We start from the raw sequence: 18,749 nt of genomic DNA on the forward strand, positions 1-18,749 counted from the left end.
AGAGCGGTCACGGGAGAACGTTATCTGCGTATGTTTTATACCCCAACAGAGCAGATGAACTCAGCGAGGGGAAACTGGCACTATTAGCTTAGTTGTTGTGAGTTCCTTGGACCAAGCGCCGCTCTGGGAATGTGGACACCTGGATGGATGGAGGGTCTGATGGAACAACCGCATAGGGTGTATTGAGAGGTGGGTAGGGCTTTTTGGATGTTTGTTTATTTTTTATCGTACTTGTTGAGCACTAATTATGTTCCAGGCACTGCACTAAGCACTGCAGCAGGTTCAAATTAATCGGGTTGGACACAGTCCAGTTCCACGTGGGGCTCACAGTCTTCGTCCCCATTTTACGGATGAGGGAATGGAGGCCCTGAGGCGTAAAGGGACTTCTCGAGGTCACTCAGCAGACAAACAGTGGAACCGGGATTAGAACCCAGGTAGAGAAGCAGCGTGGCTCAGTGGAAAGAGCCCGGGCTTTGGAGTCGGAGGTCATGGGTTCGAATCCCAGCTCTGCCACTCGTCAGCTGGGTGACTGTGGGCAAGTCACTTCACTTCTCTGTGCCTCCGTTCCCTCATCTGTAAAATGGGGATGAAGACTGGGAGCCCCACGTGGGACAGCCTGATTCCCCTGTGTCTACCCCAGCGCTTAGAACAGTGCTCTGCACATAGTAAGCGTTTAACAAATGCCAACATTATTTTAAATCCTAGGCCCCTGTTCTATCCACTTGGCCATGCCGCGGCGATCCTGGAAAATCGCAGGGTGGGAAGCTTAAGCCGGTTACGGTGATAATTATCTGAAACGTCCTGGTGCTGTAGCATTAGAAGTGTGCTGTGGTCATCTAATCATTTGTATTTATTTCATTTTTCAGCGGTAATTAAGTGCTTACTACGTGCCAGACACTGTCCTAAGCACTGGAGTAGATACAAGCTAATCAGGTTGAACACAGTCCATGATCCTCATGGGGCTCCCAGTCTTAATCCTCATTTTACAGACGAGATAAACTGAGGCTCCGAGATGTGAAGTATTTTCCCAAGGTCCCGAGCGGACAGGTGGTGGAGCTGGGATTAGAATGGAGTCCCCGGGGCCGCGCTCTATCCGCCAGGCCGTGCTGTCCTTGAGCGCTTATTGCTTGCGCAGCACTGTACTAAGTGATTGGGAGAGAATGATGAATCAAGTTGGAAGAAACCCTGCCATCCCCAAAGAGGTCGGCCAGGAATTGGAGCTGAACATGGATCTTGTGCCACTGGTCAGCTGCGTGACTGTGGGCAAGTCACTTCACTTCTCTGTGCCTCAGTTCCCTCATCTCTAAAATGGGGATGAAGACTGTGAACCCCACGAGGGACAACCCGATTCCCCTGTATCTACCCCAGCGCTTAGAACAGTGCTCTGCACAGAGTAAGCGCTTAACAAATGCCAACATTATTATTACTCTCTAGCATATTCCACCCCTGCAGGTCGACACTTGCGCCCGGCCCGGAACAGAACGGGCAAGGATGGGAGAGCATGATTGGCGCTGCCCAAGCCACTAGTGTGAAAATCTTTTTCTTTGGGCCAGGTCCCAGTCCTAAAGTGCTTTTCTCTTTATATTAATGGCTGTCTCCCCGTCTTTCACTCATTCACTCTTTCTTCCGGCTCCGCCGCTTGTCTGCTATGTGACTCTGGGCAAGTCACTTCACTTCTCCGTGCCTCAGTTGCCTCATCTGTAAAATGAGGATTGAGACCGTGAGCCCCACGTGGGACAGGGACCGTGTCCAAGGTAGTTTGTTCATCTCCACCCCAGCACTTAGAGCAGTGCTTGGCGCATACTGAGCGCTTAACGAATACCACTATTATTGCGATTATCATTCATATTTATTGAGAGCTTACTGTGGGCAAAGCACCGCACTAAGCATTTGGGAGAGTACAATATAACAATCCCCGGACACATTCTCTGCCCACGGTGAGCTAAAATCTAGAGGGGGAGACAGACACGCTGGTCAGCTGTGTGATCTTGGGCAAGTCACTTAACTCCTCTGTGCCTCAGTTACCTCATCTGCCTAATGGGGATTAAAACTGTGAGCCCCACGTGGGACGACCCGATCACCTTGTATCCCCCAGCGCTTAGAACAGGGCTTTGCACATAGTAGGCCCTTAGCAAATACCACGGTTTCTTTTATTTATTAATGTCGATAAATTACAGATAGGGACCTAGGTGATGTGGGGCTGCGGGGAAAGGGTGAATAAAGAGAGCAAGTCAGGGTGATGCAGAAGTGAGTGAGAAAAGAGGAAAGGAGGGTTTAGTCAGGGAAGGCCTCTGCGAGGAGATGTGTCTTCCGTAAAGTTTTGCAGGTGGGGAGAGTAATTGTCTAGGCCGTGAGCTCACTGGAGCCCAGGAAGGCATTGCCGATCCTAATGTATACGACCCAAGCACTTAGCATAGTGTTCTGCACACAGTAAGTCCTCGGTACATACCACCGATTGATGGAGTTAGAGTTAGAAGGGGCTCAGGTACGATAAGCATTTTTCCTTGTTTTCAAAGGGGAAAGAGAGCCAAGTTGGGAAACGATTCGTCCAATAAACCGTGGAAGTCCTTTCTGGATCTCCAGGCTCCCTGTAGCCTGTGATGGTCCCGATCTTCCTGACGGAGCCGACGGATGCCCTCTCCTCCTCCTCCTCCACACTCCTTGATCTCACCCGAAACCTCTCACCTTCCCGTACCGAGACCGACCTGCTTTGGGAGGGGTGTTTGGAACTCCGATGAAAATTTCATGACACTTGCAGCGCAACATGCCATTCGTTAAAATCTGATGATGCCAGAGCTTCCGTCCGCATCGTTTTGGACTTGTAGATACCTCGTAATTGTCATCCGTGACCCGGTGCGAAACCCCTCTTCCCAGAAGTGGATCTCTCCAGACAGGAAGTTGGTGGTCTGGGATGGATCGCTGGCTCCCGGGTCTCCAGGTGCCGGGAAATGGCTTCGCTTCTCCTGATGAGGCTGTAGGCCTGCAGCTTCCAACGGTAATGAAAATGCTCGTTATTAATTCGCGGCATCACTCTGTAGAGCCTTTTCAGAGGAAGTCACCGGTGCAACTTTCACCTATTCACTGTCTCTCCGCTGTCCCCCACCACCCTAGGGGACGGTGCTCTGTAAATAGTAAGCGCTCGATAAATTCCATTGATTGATTAGCTTGTCCTCTTGACTTTCAGGTCTTTCGTGGCAGAGAATGTATCTGCTAATTCTGCTGTAATATTGATAATAATGATGGTGTTGGTTAAGCCCTTATTTTGTGCCAAGCGCTGTTCCAAGCAGCGGGGCGATACAAGTTCATCGGGTTGTCCCACGTGGAGCGTAATCCCCATTATACAGATGAGGGAACTGAGGCCCAGAGAAGTTAAGTGCCTTGCCCGAGGTCACACAGCAGACGAATGCCGAAGCAGGGATCAGAACCCACGTCCCGTGACTCCCAAGCCCGTGTCATTTCCGCTAAGCCACATCGCTTCTCACTAAGCCATGCCGCTTCTCTGCATCGTAGTGGGATTCAACGGCTTAATCCCTGTTTTAGAGATGACGGATTGAGTCACAGGGGAGCTGAGACTCGATCGAGGTGTCTCGTCAAGTGGGCAAGGCAAGGGAGTAGACACGGTCCATTTATGTCGCCAGAGTTTCTCAATCGATAGTATTTACTAAGCATGTACTGTGGGCAGAGCGCTGTACTAAGCCCTCGGGAGAGTACAGTATAGCGGGGTTGCTGAGACACGTTCCCTGCCCTCGGTGCGCCCGCAGTCTAGAGAGGGAGATAGACATTAATAGAAATCTAAAAATAACGAATATGGACACAAGTGCTGTTGGGCTCAGGGAGCAATGAGTAAAGGAAGTAAGTCAGGGCAACCCAGAAGGGACTGTTTTGGTCAATAAGGTGCTATTTGTTAAGGGCTTAATGTGTACCAAGCATTGTTCTAAGCACTGGGATAAATCGGTGAGAAGCGGCGTGGCTCAGTGGAAAGACCTCGGGAGTCAGAGGTCACGGGTTCGAATCCCCGCTCTGCCACTTGTCAGCTGTGTGACTGTGGGCGAGTCGCTTCACTTCTCTGGGCCTCAGTTACCTCATCTGTCAAATGGGGGTTAAGACCGTGAGCCTCACGTGGGACAACCTGATTCCCCCGTGTCTCCCCCAGCGCTTAGAACAAGTGCTCGGCACATAGTAAGCGCTTAACAAATACCGACATTATTATCGTTATTATAAATCTAAGATAATCAGGTTGGACTCTCTTCAGTTGCCATTGTTTTTAACGAGACGTTCTTCCCCTCGACTCTATCTATGGCCATCGTTCTCGTCCGCCCGTCTCCCCCGATCAGACCGTGAGCCCGTCGAACGGCAGGGACCGTCTCTACCTGTTGCCGACTTGTTCATTCCGAGCGCTTAGTACAGTGCTCTGCACATAGTAAGCGCTCAGTAAATACTATTGAATGAATGAATGAATGACTCGGGCCACGTCCACATGGGGCTCAGAGTCTTAGAAGAAGGGAGGAAAATTTAATCTCCATTTTACAGATGAGGAAACTGAGGGACAGAGAAGTTAAGTGACTTGCCTCAGGTCACACAGCAGACAAGTGGCAGAGCCGGAATTAGAACCCAGAACCTTTGACTCCCAGACCCGTACCCTTTCCACCGGGCCAATCAGTCAACCAATCGGTGGTATGTATTGAACATATATTGTATGCAGAGCACTGTACTGAGCATTTGGAAGAGTCCACTAATAATAATGTTGATATTTGTTAAGCGCTTACCATGTGCTGAGCACTGTTCTAAGCGCTGGGGTAGACACAAGGGAATCAGGTCGTCCCACGTGGGGCTCACAGTCTTAATCCCCATTTGACAGATGAGGGAACTGAGGCAACCGAGAAGTTAAGTGACTCGCCCACAGTCACACAGCTGACAAGTGGCGGAGCTGGGATTTGAACTCGTGACCTCTGACTCCAAAGCCCGTGCTCTTTCCACCGAGCCACGCTGCTCCTCTAGCACTTGGGAGAGTAAAAAGGTCAGAAAGCCTGGCCACCAGTGGTCCAGTCCTAACGGAGAGGTGTTGGTCAGATCCTTGCAGGGGACAAAGTGGGGATTGGTTCCAGACGGTGCAGATGGAGTTGTGTTGGGAAGCTAGAAGATATAGTAGCCAGAGGGGCAGAGGTGACACACGTCAGCAAGCAGGGAGACGACGCCCGGAGAGCAGATAAGGGGGCACGAGGACGGATTGTTAGGAAAACCCTAAAAAAATGGTCCACCGGAGGAACTTTATCACGGAAATACCGAGGAGCGTTCGAAAGATAGACCCTCCCCATCCCCGAAGGACAACCTCTGGCCAAAATCGTGAGCCCAATGACCTAACTGTTGCCTGCCCACTGCCAAGGTTGATTCAGGAGAGGAGCTATGCGGATCGGTGACAAGTGTTTTCCAAATTGCACCTGGCAGGGAAACGGAGGAACCGCATCTGGTGCTGGGAATTAATTTTCCCCTATCAAAGGGAAGCAGAAATTTCCCATTTTATTTCTGAACCTTTGAGCTTATATTCCCGGGCCTCAGCAGAACAAAAGAATCTGTTGCTTAGAAGGAAGAGACATCGGGGATTGGTCTCCTCCATCAAGGACTAAGCGACATTTCTTGGGTCAGGTTTCCGCAACGACGGTAGACCAGTCCCCGGAGGTCCGAGATCAGTCCCGGCGGGGCGCTTCTGGGATGCGTCTCCCTTGAGTGGCCCCTCTGAAATCTTCCCTCCTCTAGGAAGCCTTCCTCGGTTGATTTCTTATTCATTCAGTCGTATCGATTGAGCGCTTACTGTGTACAGAGCACTGTACTAAGCGCTTGGAAAGTACGATTCAGCAACAAAATCTAATCTCCCACCCTACGTCCCTCACACTGACCTGTCAGCATTTCAGCGTTAGCCGAGCGCTTGCACGGTGGCAGTCGTAGCGATGTTCGTTTATTCGGCCATCTTTATTGAATGCCTACTGTGCGCAGAGCACTGTACTGAGCACTTGGGGGAATAAAATGCAACAGTAAAACAGACGCTTTGCCTGACCACAGCGGGCGTACAGTCCAAAGGGGGAGGCGGACGTGAATCTAAATAAATAAATTACAGATTTGTACATAAGTGCTGTGGGGCTGGGAGGGGGGATGAAAAAAGGGAGCAAGTCAGGATGACACGGAAGGGAGTGGGAGAAGCGGAAAAGAAGGCGCAGTCAGGGAAGGCTTCTTAGAGGAGAGGGGCCTTCAATAAGACTTTGAAGATGGGGAGAGTACTTGTCTGTCGGATTTGAGGAGGGCGGACGTAATAATCATAATAATGTTGGTATTTGTTAAGCGCTTACTATGTGCAGACCACCGTTCTAAGCGCTGGGGGAGATACGGGGTCATCAGGTTGTCCCACGCGAGGCTCACAGTCTGCATCCCCATTTTCCACATGAGGTAACTGAGGCACAGAGAAGTGAGGTGACCTGCCCACGGTCACACAGCCGACAAGCGGCGGAGCCGGGATTCGAACCCACGAGCTGTGACTCCCCAGCCCAGCCTCTTTCCGGACGTAGTCGTAGCATTTACTGAGTCCCCATTCGGTGAGGTGACTGAACTAGGCTCTTGGAAAGAGCCCAGGCCGGGGCATCAGAGGCCCTGGATTCTAATTCTGACGCCGCCACGTGTCTACTGTGTAACCTTTAGTAAGTCACTGCACTTCTCTGGGCTTCATTTCCCCCATCTGTCAAATTGGCGACTCAGTACGCGTACCTCTCTCCCGATTAGACTGTCATCCCCGCGTGGGGCAGGGACTATATCCGATCTGATGACCTGCTTTTTCACCAGACAGTACACTGCTTGACACTTATGAGCGCTCAACAAATAACCTGATTACTATTATTAGTAAAGGGATGTACAGGATAATGAAATGACATTCTCCCAGCCCAGGGGTGGCATTTGAAGAGCTATTTGCAACAGTGTCACCGAAAATAAAGTCGGTACAAGTATATATTGGGCCAAGGTGGATATTATAACCGAAGGAATGACAGAGCTCAAGACGGTGCAAAGTCAATTTTGGGGGGAGGTAGAATTCTAAGAGGGAATGGAATGCGAGCAGAGCTGTGGTCTTTACTGTGGGGGGGGGGAAGGAAATCACGAACATATCTTACAGAGCCATTCACTCACTCAAACGCGTATCCCATTTTGCATTTATCGTCCTGTTTGTTTTAAGATTATTTGTTAAGCAGTTACTGCGTGCCAGACACTGTACTAAATGCTGGGTTAGATACCAGCTAATCAGAGGTCATGGGTTCGAATCCCGGCTCCGCCACTTGTCAGCTGTGTGACTTTGGGCAAGACACTTCACCTCTCGGTGCCTCAGTTCCCTCATCTGTAAAATGGGGATTAAGACTGTGAGCCCCACGCGGGACAACCCGATTCCCCTGTGTCTACCCCAGCGCTCAGAACAGTGCTTGGCACATAGTAAGCGCTTAACAAATACCAACATTATCATTATTATTATTATTACAAGCTAATCAGATTGGACATATTCCATGGGGCTCTCTGTCTTAACCCCCATTTTACAGCTGAGGTAATTGAGGCACAGAGAACAGTGCTCCGCACACAGGAAACACTCAATAAATACGATTGAATGAATGAAGATCACAGCAGATCTGGGATTAGAACCTAGATCCATCTGACTCCCAGGCCTGTGCTCTATCCACTAGACGACACTGCCTAGTGTCCTGTTTGCTGTTTATTTTAGTATCTCTCTCCCCCTTTAGAATGTAAATTCTGCGAGAGCAAGGATCATGTCTACTCACTCGACCCTACCCTTCCGAGTGCTTAATATACAGTGCTCTCTGCAGGCTAGGCATTCAGTAAATAGTCTTGATTGACTGATTAGTAAAGAGGAGGTAGTTTGCTAGATTGGTAAAATCCTAAAGGGCAGGGATCATGTGTTGCACTCTCCCGAGTGCTTAGTACGGCACTTTATCCTTATAAACGTTCAATAAATGCCACTGAATGAGAGATTTAAAAAAAGAAAAGGTGTCATGTGTTTTTTCTATTAGAAGAAGTGTTGCCTAAGGGCCTGAGAGTCAGAACACACGGGATCTAATCCCAGCTCTACCATTTACCCGTTGTGTGATCTTGGGCAAGTCACTTAACTTCTCTGTGCCTCAGTTCCCTCATCTGCAAAATGGTCAATCCAATACCTATCCTCCCTCTGACTTAGAATATAAGACTCATGTGGGACTCCGTCATCTTTTATCCATCCCAGTGCTCAGTGTAATGATTTGGCATGTAGAAGTGCTTAACTACTGTCATCATTATTATTATCATCAGTCTGTCCAACTAAATTTGCCTTTATCTACCCCAGCACTTAGTACAGCAAGTCACTTAACCTCTCTGTGCCTCAGTTCCCTCATCTGTAAAATGGGAATGAAGACTGTGAGCCCCACGTGGGACAGCCTGATTCCCCTGTGTCTACCCCAGCGCTTAGAACAGTGCTCTGCACATAGTAAGCGCTTAACAAATACCAACGTTATTATTATCATTATTACAGTGCCTGGCACATACTAAGCGATTATGAAATGCCACAGGTATTATCAACAACAATAATTAATGCTAATAATGCTAATAGCCTATATTTTTATCTTCTAGTCAGAGGATATCAAACCCAGTGATAAGATTTGAAAGTAAATATTTATTCTTAGGTCTCAGAGGGCAACTTCAGGTCACATTAGAGATTATAAACCTCTTGAATATCATCGGAGAGTTGTTAATTATCTTCTAAGTTCCTGTGAAGAAGTCACCGTCGGCATAATATATCAAGGCGGTATCCAACTCTCAAGCTCAGAGCCACCAAAATCAATGGATCGCGTTCCAAGTTCATCCGGAAGGCACTTGGTTTTGGCCTAATGGATGATGAGGTTAAAGGGGATCCGATCAGCGGTAAGGAGGCGGCGTCTAATCCCTGCTCCCCCAAGTGTCTGCCTTGCGACCTGGGCCAAGTCACTTCACGTCTTTGGACCTCAGTTACCTCATCTGTAAGATGGGGATTAAGAGTGTGAGCCCCATGTGGGACAGGGGCTGTGTCCAACCTGATGAACTTGCATCTACCCCAGTGCTTAGAACAGTGTTTGGCACATAGAAAGTGCTTAACTGGTGCTATTCTTCTTCTTCTTCTTATCTAATTGGTGAGAGGCATGATGGGTTGGTGGGGAGCACGCAGGGCTCTGAGTCATGAGGATTGACTTGGAGCCCCAGCTCTGTCCGCTGCCTGCCATGCGGTTTGGGGTGAAACATCTGACTTCTCCCTAATTTCCTCATCCGCACTTGGCTTCGAACCCCTTATTCACCCCTCCCTCAGCTCCATAGCGGTTATGGCCGTATTTGTGATTTATTTATACTGACGTCCTTCTCCTCCGCTGGATGGTCCCTAACCCACGGAGGGCGCACGGTCCAAAGGGGGAGGGAGAACGGGGGAAACAGTGTGGCCTAGTGGAAAGGGTAAAGATCTGACAGTCAGAGGACCGGGTTCTATTTCCAGGTTCTCACCTTGTCTTCTGTGTGACCTTGGGCAAATCAGTTAACTTTTCCGGGTCTGCAAAACGGAGATTAAGGCCGTTAGCCCTATGGGGGCCAGGAACTGTGTCCAAACTGATTATCCTCTACCTACAGTAGTGCTCAGTACAGTACTCAGAATGTAGTAAGCTCTAAACAAATACCATTTAAAAAGCAACGACGTTTTTAAAGATGAGGAAACTGAGGCACAGAGTAGCCAAATGACTTGCTCAGGCTCACACCAGAGGCAGAGTTGGAATTAGAACCAGCTCCTCTGACTCGACAGTGGTATTTATTAAGCATTTACTAAGTGCCAGTCGCTTTCCCGAGAGCTGGGGTGGATACAAGCAGATCAGGTTGGACACAGTCCCCGTCCCACATGGGGCTCACGGTCTTAATCCAGATTTTACAGATGAGGTACCTGAGGCCCAGAGAAGTGAGGTGACCTGCCCAAGGTCTCACAGCGGACAAGTGGCGGAGCCCGGATTAGAACCTAGATCCTTCTGACTTCCAGGCCCGTGCTCTACCCACTAAGCTGCAATTCTCAATCTGATTTGATTCTGATGTGTTTCTCCTGTATAATCATTTGTGCTACTTGTATCTGTCTCAGAGCTTAGGTCAGATAATAATAATAATGTTGGTGTTTGTTAAGCGCTTACTATGTGCAGAGCACTGTTCTAAGCACTGGGGTGGACACAGGGGAGTCAGGTGGTCCCACGTGGGGCTCACAGTCTTCATCCCCATTTTCCAGATGAGGGAACTGAGGCACAGAGAAGTGAAGCGACTTGCCCACAGTCACCCAGCTGACAAGTGGCAGAGCTGGGATTCGAACTCATGAGCCCTGACTCCAAAGCCCGTGCTCTTTCCACTGAGCCACGTGTGCTTCACAAATCCCACCTTTGTTCCGCGGGTGTATTTTGCTTGAGCCATCCCGTAACCGATCTGGGCGGGTGACGTCTCCAACAGAAGATGGGTCAACTCTGAGCAAGCATTGAATCTCCGGCTCCCGGACGGCGGCAAGCCTTGTCGGCTGTGAGAGGCTGGGAGCCATTTGGCTTCTTCCTCACCCTTCCCCGGGTTACAGCGGGGACCGAAAGCTGCCTCGCAACCTTCCTTCCAAAGGTTTGTGCTCAAGGCTCAACTTCAACTCCCTCCTCCTCCAAGTCTGAGTCGCTGTCCAACCTCTGTGCGTCCGGCCCGCATGGGAGCACATCTGGGCGGGAATTAGAATGGAATAATCTGCAGCACTGACATATATTGTTCATCTCCCGCACACAGTTCTCCGATTTTTGTCGGCTCGACCACCGCAGGAACCGCCGCGGAGAGGAGGCTCTGGGAAGGGGAGGGAGAAGCTTCCGATGCTATTGTCAGATCTGTCCGTGGAGGTGATCGACAGATACCTCCCCGACCCCGACGTGGCTTACCCGATTCAAGTCGGGAGCCTGGGAGTGTCTGGATCCCAGATCAGGTGTTGCACCCGTTTGCGAAAAGAAAACAAGATTTCAGTCTTGGCTACCCGACTCCTACCGCAGATCAGTGGTATTGACCGAGCGTTTGCTGTGTGCAGAGATTTGTACTAAGCTCTTGGGAGAGTACAGAAGAATAGATAGGTCATGATCCCTGCCTTCGAGAAGCTTACAGTCTAGCCGGGGAGGCAGATACTAAGACAAATTTGTAATTAGGGAAGGAACTGAGTAGAAAGGTACAGTAATTGTGATATTTTTTAAGTCTTTAGTGTGTGGCAAGCACTGTGCTAAAACCTGGGGTAGATACAAGATGATCGTGTCCCTCGTGGGGTTCTCATTCTAAGTAGAAGGGAGCCCAGATAGTGAATCCCCATTTTGCAGATGAGGGAACTGAGGCACAGAGAAGCAGTGTGGCCTAGTGGAAAGAGCATAGGCCTGGGAGTCAGAGGACCCGCATTGGAATCCTGACTCCGCGACCTGTCTGCTGCCTACTGTGTGACTTTGGGTAGGTCACTTCATTTCTCGGTGCCTCACTTCCCTTATCTATAAGATGGGGGATTCGTGACCTGTTCTCCCTCCTACTTAGACTGTGAGGCCCCTTAGCATCTGGTATTTGGTAAGTGCTTACCATGTGCCCTGTACTGTACTAAGCACTGGGATCAATAAAATGCCATTGCCACCGCTCTTATTATGCACCCTACGCAATAATTAATCTTCCTGTGGTAATAGATTCTGGTGCATATGTCCCTGTGCATGAAGGAGGGTTCTCTTGAGTTGCCTGGACCCCCAAATCTCTCCAGCTCGAGATTTACAAATGACTTTTCTTATGGGTTTGAGCGGACCACAATTGTGTCCTCAAGCCGCCCACACCCTAAGGTGATTCCGTACGGTTTAATCAAGCCGGCTTTCCGCCATCATCTCCCCAGGCGGAAACGTCCCGATGGTCGGTGATGGGTGCCCGGTCTGACGAGGAAGGCCGGGTGCGTCTCAGCTTAAAAGCTTAACTGCAGGCTTTTCTGTGCCCTTGACCCTGGCATTCTCTTAAGAGATCTCCTCCAAGAGGCCTTCCTTCACTAAGCCCACGTTTCCTCATCTCCCGCTCCTTTCTGTGTCACCCTTGCACTTGGATTAGTACCCTTTATTCACCACTTTATTCAGCGCTTAGAACAGTGCTTGGTACATAGTAAGCGCTTAACAAATACCCTCATTACCCCTCTCTCAGAATCACAGCCCATATGTACTTATATTTAATCTACAATGCCCTCCCTCTTCGTATCCGCTAGATAATCACTCTCCCCAGATTCGAAGCTTTAGTGAAGACATGCCTTCTCCAAGAGTCCTTCCCTGACTCATCCCTCATTTCCTCTTCTCCCACTCCTTTCTGCTTCACCCTGATTTGCTCCCTCTATTCACCCCTCTCTCAGCCCCAAAGCCCTTATGTGCATCTATGTAATTTATTTATCTGTATTAATATCCGTCTCCTCCTCCAGATTATAAACTCGCGTTGGGTAGGGAATGTTTCTACCAAGTCAGTTGTATTGTTATAGTGTACTCTTCCAAGCGCTTATTTCAGTGATCGGCACACAGTAAAGATGCAATATATTTGATCGATTATTGATTTTAATCTCTTTCTCCCCCCAGACTGTCGGCCTACTGGGGACAGGGAAATAAGTCACCAACTCTGTTATATTGTATCCTCCCAAGAACCTAGCGCAGTGCTCTGCACACAGTAAGTACTCATTAAATACTATATTGATTGGCTGATTGATATTCCAACCACCTCACTGTCCGGAGGAGAGAGATATGGGTTCGAACCTGAGGTCGGGAAGTGACCGGAGATGATGAGGTTCAAGAAGGGCCAGGGCGAGTCTGAATTGGCCGTGACGGTGGAAAAGAACTGGAGCGTCAGAAAGTGCGATCATGGCAAATAGCAAATGGCGATGGACAAATTACTTGAAATTCCCAGAAGTTGAAAATGTTAAGGGAACAGCTCGGCCTAATTCTGATCCCGGCTCCATCTCGTGGTTCCTTTGTGACCTTGGCCAAGTCGCTTAACTTCTCTGAGCCTCAGTTACCTTCATCTGTAAACTGGGGATAAGGATAAAGATTGTGAGCACTCGTGTGGGACATGGACTGTGGCCAACTTGATTATCTTATATCTACATTAGAGCTTATTTCAGTGCCTGGCCCATAGTAAATGCTTAACGAATAACGTTAAAGAGAAAAAGGACCCAAAGTTATTCTGTTGGTGTCCACCGGACTCTTCCAACTAGTGGTTATTGTAAATGAACAGAGTGAAGCAGTGGGTAGGAAGTTCGTATATACCCACTTGTTACCAGGTTTTAGATCTGTGACTCTTCAATTCAGGAGAACCTAGAGAAGCTGTGTGGCCTCTTCGAGCTCAGGGCTGGAAATCAGGAGACCTGGGTTCTAATCTCAGCTCTGCCATTTTCCCTCCAGTGTGAACTTGTTCTAGTCACGACTTCTGTATGCCTCAGTTTCCTCGTCTGTAAAATGAAGATTAGATCCCCGTTCCCCCTCCTCCTTAGACCGTGAACCCCATGTGAGGCAGGGACTGCGTCCAATCGGATTATCTTCTGTCTACCTCAGTCAGCACTTGATAAATACACGATTGTTGGTATTATACGTGAGGTTTGGGCCTCCCTTGGGTGTGATGATACCGTGGGTAAGTGGGTTGATGGTCTGTATACCCGTTTTTATGGGAATTTTCCTGAAAGAAAGCACTTGACTGTATCTTAATATGCGTTAACTCTTAATATGTAGAGTTAATGACAGCATGAACAATGTGTGATCTAAATGATCATCCGACGAAGGTCTGGGCCTGTTTAATAACCCGGATTACTGATGATGTGTCACGCAAGAGCCGATGGGAAATAAAATCAGCTGGACCAAAGGTTTCGGACCCAGGAATCTCGAATCCAAAAGGGACAATGGACATGGGCAGATTTTGAGAAAAGAGAACCTTGGAAGTGAAGTGAAAGCAGAATGGCCTAGTGGACAGAGCGTGCGTCTGGAGTCAGAAGGACCTGCGTTCTTATCCTGGCTCCGCCACTTATCCGCTCTGTGACCTTGAGCAACTCACTTAATTTCTCTGTGCTACAGTTTATTTCATCTGTAAAATGGGGGTTAAGACTGTGAGCCCTTTGTGAGACAGGATCTCTGTCCAACCTGATTAGCTTCTATCTACCCCAGTGCTTAGAACAGTTCTTGACACGCAGAAAGAGCATGACAAATTATTCTTATTAGGTGAATCATGTTGGTCAAGGGAAGGGTTCTCGGAATGGCAGTGGATCTCTGTCGGGTAGTATAGTAATGGTATTTATTAAGTGCGGACTGTGTACAGGACTGTCAGAGGAAAAAAACCACATCCAAACCCAGCTCATTCTGGCCAGGTTTATGTTGGACTCCAGGTCTATCACATGTATGAAGAAAATACACGCGAGTTGGTAGACAAAATCCCTACACTCAAGGAACTTAGAGGAGCAGCGTGGCCAAGCGGAAAGAGCTCAGTCCTGGAAGTCAGATGGACCTGGGTTCTAATCCCGGCCCTGCCACTTGTCTGCTGCGTGACCTTGATTAAGTCACTTAATTTATCTGTGTTTCAGTTACCTCATCAGTAAAATGGGGGTTAAGACCGTGGGCCCTATGTGGGACTGGGGCTGTGTCCAACCTGATTATCTCATCTCTCCCCCAGCACTTTATGGTTACACCACCGGAACGATTGCAGATGGAGAGCGGGGTGTTCTGGTAGAGATGTTTCCTTGGTGTCGTTGTGGATCGGAGACAACTTGACGGCATAAAAAAAGACACAGTGCAGTACCTGGATCATAGAAAGTGCTTAACACATGACAAAAGATAAATAAGTTGTGTGATGAGGGAAATAGACAAAACTAATAATATTTACGGACCATAGCACTACATGCTTCGGAGCGTATAATAGAGATGGAACATATTGCTTCTTCAGAGAAGTTTACAATATAGTCCGGGAGACTGAGTGCCTCCTTTGTGCAGAACACTGTGATGAATGCTGGTAAAAGGGCACTAGAGGAAGAAGGCACCGCATCTCCCCTCAGTCACCCTACTCTGAAATGTTTACATGCATCTGTGAGCCAGGATTCAGAGAAGTCGATACACATTTATAGACGAATCTAGGCCTCTATTCTTCCCGAATTTGTCGTTCCTTTTTTTTTTTCTGCCATTCTTTTCCCTCTCGATTAGACCCCCATCCGTCCCTCTGTCCTCGGTCCCACAGCTCTTACTTCTAGATCCTTATCCTCTGCCATTCCCCCGTCTATAACGTATATTATTCACTGCTCTTTCAGGACAGGGATTGTTTCTACCAACTCTATTGTCTTGCTCAGTACAGTGCGCTGCCCACATTGAGAGCTCAGTAAATGCCACTGATGGTTGGACTGGTCCATCGTAGAAATGTTAACTTGGTTCCTTTGTGGAATTTGGACCACAGAGGGCCTAGCCAATGTTCTGGGTAGTTTTGGGTTTTGTTTCATCATCAGACGCTTAAAGAATAGTACAGTGGGATAATGTCGGTTGACCCGTTTCTCCGTGGACTTGGGCCCCAAAATGAGAGAAGCTAGTGTTTCTCGCTTAATCCCACTTTCAAGACACAAATAGGCCTGATTGCTTCACTCTGAATTCTTCATTCTTTTGTTCACCCTGGAATCGAATCCCTAACCACTAATTAAATTGTTGGGAACTGGGTTAGATTGTGGTTTGTTGATGTGTTGACTAATATCCTCGGACAAATATTTACATGCCTACAAAATGTTGCAAAAGACTTAAGCCTGTATCGGAGTTGAACTCAAGATTTTTTTAACTAACACTCAGAATGTTGTGGACTTGGTGCCTAGTACAATAATTGAATCTGTTTAAGATACACAAAGGTCTGTTTACATTCAGACACATTTCGTGAATCAGGTTTGAATTAGTTTCTTCATTTTTTATTCACCGTTGTTAGAACGCTCAGAAGCAGCTTGGCTTAAAAAAAAGGACATAGGCCTGGGAGTCGGAGGACCTGCGCTCCAGTTCCGGCTCTACCAGTTGCTAGCTCTGTGACCTCGGGCCAGTCACTTCACTTCTCTGGGCCTCAATTTCCTCATCTGTAAAATGGGAATTAAACGTCCATTCCCCTTCCTCTTAGACTGTGAGCCCCGTGTGGGACAGGGTCTGTACCTGTGCTGGCAGTCAGGAGGATCTGGTTCTAATCCTGCCTCCCTCACACATCTGCTGTGTGACCTTGGGGAAGTCACTTCACTTGTCTGTGCTTCAGCCACCTCCTCTGTAAAATGGGGATAATTCCTGCGAGGCCCATTTAGGACAAGGACCGTATCCAAACCGATCAGCTTTCATCTACCCCCGCGCTTAGTACGGGGCCTGGCATGTAAATAGATGCTTAACAAATACCATGGAAAAAAAAACTGTACTTATCCCAGTGCTTAGAGTGGTGCTTGACATATAGAAAAATCTTAACAGATTCAACAGTCATTATTATCAATATTATTCCAATCTCCGACCTCCCCGTTTCCATCGTATGCAGGTCCCTGCCTCCCATAATACTCTGGAACTGAAAGGAGGCCTCTCCAGGATTTGATTGCTGAACCTTTCCCAGCAGGAAATGGTATTCCTACAATTTGCCAAGACGCAATTGCAAATGGCAGAAGCTCTGCTGGCTGTGTTTTTGATGTCGGTTTCACTTGGGAACAAAAAAATGAATGTGTCTCACGTATTTAAAATTGAATTGCCTGAAATTAAAGTCTCTTGGCTGGAACTCCTGCGGACCCTAGCCTGGACTGTCAGGACTACCTCAGGGAGAAGAAAATGCGGCTGTTACCACAGGCTCCGTCCTCTCTGCCACCTTGTCCTTCCTGCTTCCTACTGTAGCTACAGTTTCCTCGAACACGTTTCCTCTAGATTGAAAACTCGTTCCGCTCAGGGAAACCGTCTCCTAATTCTTTTGTATTTCACTCTCCCAAGTGCAGGGTGCAGTGCTCTGCACGTAATAGGTGAACAATACCACGGATTGATGGTGCAGGAGGGATCTAATATTTGTTTGTACGTACAGTCTGACAGGGAATGAACCTGCCAACGCTGTTATATTGTACTCTCCCAACCGCTGTGCTGTGCACACAGTATGTGCTCAATAAATATGATTGATTATATCCACACATGGAAATTATTCCTATCATTAATTGGGGAAACAGTGTGGACGAGTAGAAAAGAGCACGGTCCTGGGGTCTAATTCCAGCCCTGCCGCTTTTCTGCTGTGTTACCTTGGGAAAACCACTTAAATTCTCTGTGCCTCCAGTTCTTCATCTGTTAAATGGATATTAAATCGCCTATTCTGGGAGCTCCATATGAGACAGGGAAGAAATCTGACATAATTGTCTTCTATTTTAGTGCTTAATACAGTGCTTAGCCCATAGCAAATGCTCCATAAATACCACTGATGGAGTGATTCAGCATCTGACCACAGACCCTAAGCTGGAACATTAATTTCCCTCTGACACCTGTGTAGCCAAGTAGATAAGATGAATCCAATCAATCAGTAGTATTTATTGAGCATTCGTTCAGTGAAGCACACTGTGCCGAACACTTAGGAGAGTTCAGAAGAGTTAGCAGACACGATCTCTGCCCTTGAGGAGCTTACAGTCTAATGGGGAGAGACACTAAAATAAATTACCGTGCTTAATAAATCAGTCGCTTAGCTTAGTGCTCTTCACACAGTAAGTGCTCGAAAAAATGTGACGGTTTTACAGTTAAAAAGAAGCAGGTTAGTTTAAAAAAAATTAACAAAAATGCAGTGGGGTCAGGGGATGGGGTGGATACCTTAGTGATTTAGGAAGTTAAGACTCAGATGAGGGAAATGAGGTGGGAAGATGAGTCAGAACAGGCTTCTTGGAGTTACTGTGATTTTAGTAAGACTTTGAAGATGGAGGAATGATCCGCCCGCTAGACTGTAAGTTCGTTGTGGACCGCCGGAACACATCTACCCATTCTGCTGTATTCTATGTTCCCCAGCGCTTAGTACAGTGCTCTGCCCATAGTAAGCACTCAACCAATACCACTGGCTGATCTGGCAGATTGAAATTGAAAGCAATACGGATGAGTCTGGCAGAAATAAAGACAATACAGTCTTTGGTCTGGAAGAAAGGTTTGAAAGACTTTGTCAGTGAAATCTCACATGCTGTGTGCCTTTAAAGGAGAAGACCAGTTGGAAGTCTCTTTGCAACGCCAAGCCTTTCTTAAGGATGCTGTCGCAACAGATGCTGGAAGGGTTACTATGAGGGGGCATGGTTTTTACCTTCTCTTTCCATTACGGGACACTTTTGAAGCCCCATTTCCCACCCTGAGGCGGAAAATCCATAAATGAAAGTCTGAGGGCTCACCTCCATGTAATCCCCAGTCACATCCCCTGGGAAATTTCAGAAATGTGGTGAGTAGGCTGTTTCAGAGAAGGCCAGGAAATAAGAGAAAATTTTCAAAGCAAGTACGTAGACCCGAAAAAAAAAAAAAAGATGGCTTCATAAATCTCAACCATAACGGATCCCTTAAATGGGTGATTTTGCCTCCAACTTTGGATTTAGCTGATGGAGAGTTGAGACCTTCCTTGAGTTAGAGAGCCAAGGGCAGAGGGATGAAAAGAACATGAAATCTGTTGCCCTTTGCTTTCCTGTTGGTTTAGAACTGCGCTCGTTG

Source organism: Ornithorhynchus anatinus, chromosome 6 (genome assembly GCF_004115215.2).
Source record: "Ornithorhynchus anatinus isolate Pmale09 chromosome 6, mOrnAna1.pri.v4, whole genome shotgun sequence".
In the NCBI taxonomy this organism is placed as follows: Eukaryota; Metazoa; Chordata; class Mammalia; order Monotremata; family Ornithorhynchidae; genus Ornithorhynchus; species Ornithorhynchus anatinus.